This window comes from Lontra canadensis, unplaced genomic scaffold (genome assembly GCF_010015895.1).
Source record: "Lontra canadensis isolate GAN:19392208 unplaced genomic scaffold, GSC_riverotter_1.0 scaffold894, whole genome shotgun sequence".
Taxonomy (NCBI): Eukaryota; Metazoa; Chordata; class Mammalia; order Carnivora; family Mustelidae; genus Lontra; species Lontra canadensis.
Genome location: NW_022631878.1, coordinates 13118 through 19056, shown reverse-complemented (window position 1 = coordinate 19056; position 5939 = coordinate 13118). Strand labels below are relative to the sequence as shown.

The following is a 5939-nucleotide window of genomic DNA, read 5'->3' as shown; positions in this document are numbered from 1 at the left end:
TTTTTGAAGAATTTTCCACCTGCTCCCCTCATCCTCCCCCCAGAGGAAAGGATTCTTCCCCATTTGTTCCGCCAGGACCCTTTCAGATCCCTGCAGGGCACAGAGAGCCAGGACGGCAGGAGCTAAGGGGGAGCTACACCTCCCTGAGGGGTCTGTCCTGGGGTGGGGGGGGTTCCAGGGCTCAGGCTGACCCTGGACCCTCTGCCCATCAAAGCCACCAGAAGGAGTCCAGAGGGCAAGTGGTTGCGGGGCATGACACCCTAATCGTGTTCCTACAGGTGCAGGGCACAAGCTGGCCTGCACCTTCTGGGAGAGGCCATACCACTCAGTCCACCTGAAGCTTCTCTACAGCCTGAGGGCAACAGGTGTCTGGTTCCTGAAGGGACTAGAGGGGCCTCCTCCAGAGGACAAGCCCTCCCTTTAGCCTTGGAGGAGAGGTCCTGCAGAGGCTGGTTTTGAGAGACGTTGCCCAAGGAAATGAGCGACAGTGGCTCAACCAATTATCTTGAGAGGTCTTCAAAAGGTGTCCAGACTGAATATATGGGGAGGGAGGAGGGGAAGAGAGAGAGAGAGAGAGAGAGAGAGGGGTAGGTGTCAATGTGGGAAAATGCTAACTGGTGCACTGAGGTGAGGGATACAGGATGTTCCCACTCCTGCAACTTGCTTTGTGTGTTTCAAAGTGTGTTTGTTTCTTTGATTTAAAGGAATGATCCAGTCAAATTGCAGGTTCTCTGTAGTTGAAAACCCTTGAAGGTTAGGTTTCTGAGGGGGATGGAGGTGAGCTCCTGCCCCGGCTGCTCATCCCAGCTCTGCTCTCCCACCCAGGTGATTCCAAAGAACCTGAGTCTGGTCCTCTGGCTCTTAGGGACTCACTGCTTGAGGCACCTTTGCACGTGCCCTTTGGTGCACAGCACATTTAGGGGAGGAAAAGGAAAATCCTAAGTAAGGAGACAGTGCTGAAAGGTCCTACTGACTGGGACTAGAACCTGACCAGTAGCCGTGAAAATCCAAATCGTATCCCACAGATCACCGGGAATCCACACAGGATCCCTGCTTTGGCCCTTGCAGATGAAAACCCTGAAAATAACGTTAGATTTCCCAGATGGGCAGAGCAAAAGTGGGGCGATTTCCCAGCAGCCCACAGCTCCCAGCCCTTGCGCTGCTGCTCTTCACCTCTCCCAGCCTCAGCGGCACTTTGGGCTCTGAGGTCTGACCCCAAGCTAACTGGTCGGTGCTCCATTCTAGTCTAGCTTTACCCCTGTGTGTGGCCGAGCCAAGGCCGTGCTCTCTCGGTGAGCCTCGGCTTCCCGATGAGTAAGGTGCGGGTGAAGAGCAGAGTGTCCCTCTATTAGTGACCTCCCAACTAGCTCAAGGGCTGTCCTGATGATGGCACCTGAAGGGCTCCTCCGCGCCCCCGTGGGCTCATCGGGTGGAGCCTGAAACGCTGACTCGACGAGTGCCAGGTGCAGTTCGTGTTCTTTGGTTCTGTCGGGGCAAATCCACCTGTTGCGCCAGCGGGCTGGGCTCGGGAAAGCCAAGTGTACGGCTCCGGGAGGACGTGGTCGGTTCTCCGAGCCCGGGTGCCCGTCCGCCTGTAGAGCGGGTTGAGGCGCCAGAGGAGCAGGTTAGGGGGTTTCTGGATGTAGAGGAAACGTGCGTTGGGCTTTGTCCCCGGTGCCCTTCTCGGCCTGCCTGACTGGTTGTGGCCGGCTCTCCACCGAGGCCGGCAGCGGACGAACGAGGCCAGGTTGTCAAGTGCGGAGCAGGCTTTCAGGAAGCAAGGGAGAGCTGCAGCCTGGCTTCGTGTTTGTTTCTCTGAAAGGAAAATGAGGCAGCGCACGCTGCCTTCCCCTTGGCTCCAAGCGTCCTCCTTTGTGTGTCGTCAACAGGAGAACTAGGGGGCAAAAGGAGGCTGTTTCCGCCCGGTTTCGAACCGGGGACCTTTCGCGTGTGAGGCGAACGTGATAACCACTACACTACGGAAACGAAACACGCGGCGGAGTTTCATGCCGGAGCCTGATCAGCTTCCGTCCTGCCCCTACTGTTGTGCCCACCACCTTCTTTCCTAAGTGCAAAAAGCCCCTGAAAGCCCTCGCGACCCTCCAGGCAAAGGGACCGCAGCCCCGCTGCGGCGCCGGTTTGGGATCCCGCGTCTCCCCCCAGGAAGCGAAGACCCGGGGGCCGCCGTCAGTCTGGCTTCGGGATCCGCATCAAACGCAGGGCTTCCAGATCCAGAACGACGCGCCCCGGTGCCGAAGGCGCCCCGCCGACTCTCCAGCTCCCGGAGGGGGCGGGTCACGTGCGTCCGAGCCCCAGGCGCCCCCTCCGCCCGGCCGGGGGTCACCCGCCCTCCGGGGCTGTCGGTGGCCCCTTTTCGCTGCGGGGCGGTCGGTGCTCTCGGCTCGTGGCCGCTGCTAGGCGCCTGGAATCCTCCCAGGAACCAGAGGACGCGCTCTGCCCGGCCTCCCGCCTGCCCCGCCGCGCCTGCCCTGCGCTCTCTGCCCTCGCGGGCCCTTTCTGCGCTTCTCGGCGGTCCTCTCGCCAACCCGCAATCTCTTTGGTATCCTCTGGGCAAAAGTGGTCCCTCGGGTTCCTGCCTGGGCTGCCTTAAAGCCACTGACAAGAGGCCTGTGGCCATGACCATCGGACAGTGTCTAGTGAAATCCAGGCACGGAGGGATGAAAAGGAAGCGCAAGAAACGGTTTTTAGTGGCACAGAGCCCAAGAGTCACAGAGTCATGACTGGGGAGGGAAGGGCTATTCCTACCTGGCGTTTAGGAATGACTCTTGTCTGGGCTGCCTTGGTGTCTCTCTGTGGCTTTGCAGCCATACCCGAATAGGCTGGTGGTGACACTTGGTGTGACCAGAGCCACCTTCAAAGAGACCTTTAATTTGTCAGAGAGAGACAGAGAGAGACAGAGAGAGAGAATGAACAAGCGGGAGCACCAGCCACCAGAGGGAGAGGGAGAGGGAGAAGCAGGCTCCCCGCTGAGCAGGGAGCCTGAAGTGGGGCTCAATCCCAGGAATCTGGGATCATGACCCCAGCAGAAGGCAGACAAGACGCCTAAACTACTGAGCCACCCCCACAGAGGCCTTAAGTATTGGGAGCAGAGTGGAGAGGAGAAGCCTAGAAAAATAGATTTTTCAAGTTGTTTTCTCTCTGTGTCCCCCATTCCAGTGTGTGGGACCTTACTGTGTGGAATTGATTGCAGTCTACTTAAAGCACGACCACTTTCCTGATATTTGGCAGTTTCTCATAAAGTTAAAAAAATGTACCTACCCTGTTACCTGGTAATATTGCTATTAACTTTGCGAGAAAAATGAATGCTTACATCCAAAGGAAGCATCTACACGAACATTGGTGCGATGTCATTTATACTAGGCCAACCTGGATAAAACTCACATGTATTTTCAGAATGGATTAGTACTGTGAAGTAAAAACATTCAAACTAGGGATGAGGCAGTAACACGGGTAACTCCCTCAAACAGTGTGTTCAGCAAAAGATGCCCACCATAAAGGCATGTTTGTACACCTAAAACATATGTATTCAAATGCACTTATCTGATACTCCTGTGTGCTCCCACGGCCAGGAAGTATCAGCAGAGAACAGGGCTTCCCTTTTTTAAATATTTTGCCAGGAAACTTCCTGAGCTGATAGAAGTACATTAGGCTGGCTGATACTCACAGAGGCTTATACCTTTATCACATTTTGCTGTCTACTTTCTCTATTTATAACCTTAACATTAAACATAAAGTTAATTAACAGTGTCTCTGAATGACAGATGAGACCACAGGACATAACAGATATAGCCAGAATATTCCACCCCAAAATAAAGTGAATTAGTTTTAAAACCTGAGAATTCTCAAAAATATTATTTTAGTTCTATTTAATATTAATTCAAGATTAAACTATATATTTGTTTCATATGTACACAAATAAGTTACTTTTTTCATGTAGTCTATAAAATCTATGCAAAAGACTGAATACATTAGCACCTTTAACCTCTCCTAGACAATGCTAGAGCTCTGGAACATCTCAATTCCATTTACTCCCTTCATTTTTGGGTGTTTGGTCTTACTTTCACTTCAACATACATTTTGAATTCATAGACATTATTATTATTGTTTGGATAGTGATATTTATTTGACTTAGTCACATATTTAACGTATCTACCCGTTGCTCTTCATTCCTACCTTCATTTTCCCACATTTTTCTTGTGCCCAGGTAGCCTGAAGAGTTACCTTTTGCATTTCCTTTAGTTGGGATACGATGCTAATGTGGTAAGGTCTTCACTTCCTCTTGACAGATATCTGGCCAGGGATTAGCAGCACCTAGTAGGTTGGAAATGATCTTGCTCTAGCCCTTCCCTGAGGTCCCCCTTTTCATTGTTTTTGCTGGGAATTCAGCTTCCAATCTTCGGTCGATGTAATAGGAATTCACCACCCACTCCCCATCCAGGTGCTGCTATGATTGTTTTCATTTGTCTTTGGTGTTCACCAGCTTGGGCCCCTGATTTTCTTGTCCTTCTCTGGCTTGAAGATCACTGATCTTCTTCCACATGTGGTTGGATAGATCATCACAATTTTTCCTTAATCGTCCGTAATATCTTTCGATATGGTTTCCGCCCCATTTGCTGGCTCCCCCAGCCTCCGAGACTTTAATTACATCTGTGTTAGGCCTTCAGGACATGGCCCATATCTCTATTACACTGCTTTCTCAATTTCTCTTCCTTTCAGCTCTCTATGCTTAAGTCTGGAGAGTTTCTTTCTCCTTACATAGTTCCAGGATAATCATCTCTCCTCCAAACTGCTATGAAACTCAACTATTAACTCTTTAAAATGCCAACTATTATATATTTTATTTCTATAGTTTTTATCTGATTTTTAAAATGGATTCTGTTTCTCTGATGAAAATTTTTATCTTGTCATCCTTTTTCTGGTCAGCTGTATCATTACCACTTTATCTTTTTAAGGTAATTGTAGGTAACTTTTAAGTAATTTAAGGAACCTCTCTACACCCAAGGTGGGGCTTGAACTCACTAGTCCAAGATCAAGAGTCACATGTTCTACTAACTAAAATAATAACTCATAACTCAGTATCTCAATCACCCATGAGTTACTTTCCACGGTTTGCTTCCCCACCCCCTTGCTTCTCTTCCCTTACAATCCTAGAGTATTGTGATTGAATGATGAAACTGTTGTGTGAACAATGTAGCCTGTTTGAAAGATGTTGTCTTTTTCTGAAGATATTCACCGTCTCCCCCAGGAGGCAGCAGAGGAACAGATAGACCCTAATCCTTGACTAAGCTGATTTACAGCTTGTTTGCCCTCAGGGGAAGCCTCAGTCTGCCGCTAGTTTGCTCGCACTGCTGTGCTGTAGATGGCCAGGGCTCCCCCACCTGAGACCGTGGCATGTTTCCTCGGGCCCCTCCTCTTCGATGAATCCTGAACTTCAGTTTGTATCTCCTTAGCACCATGGCAGTGCTGAAAATTCCACTCTCTTTTCAGCCACACTCTGCTTGCCTTCTAGCCTCTTATGTGCACATAGCTTAATTTGCAAATGTGTCCAGGGGAAACTCTGTCACAAGCATGCAGCTCACTTAACCCACTCCAGGATCTTGGCTCCTCGAGTCTGAATCCTTGGTCAGCTCCACATGTCTTACCTCCTTCTCCTCTCTGTCCAGATCTATGAAACTTTTTTTTTTTTTTTTTTAAGGATTCTGATCATTTATTTGACAGAGAGAGACACAGCGAGAGAGGGAACACAGCAGGAGGAGTGGGAGAAGCAGTTCCCGCAGAGCGGGGAGCCGGATGCGGGGTGGGGAGGTGGGGAGGGCTAGATCCCAGGACCCAGGGATCATGACCTGAGCCGAAGGCAGACACCCAACGCCCAAGGACTGAGCCACCCAGGAGCCCCTCTATGAAACTTCTTTTTTTTT

At 50.6% G+C, this 5939-nt stretch overlaps 1 non-coding gene across 1 annotated transcript; it reads right to left on the bottom strand.

The window, feature by feature from the left end:
* Positions 1-1913: 1913 nt before the first annotated feature.
* TRNAV-CAC lies at positions 1914-1986 on the bottom strand. Its single transcript has one exon. It is a non-coding gene; the product is annotated as a tRNA-Val (tRNA).
* Between the last annotated feature and the right edge of the window lie 3953 nt (positions 1987-5939).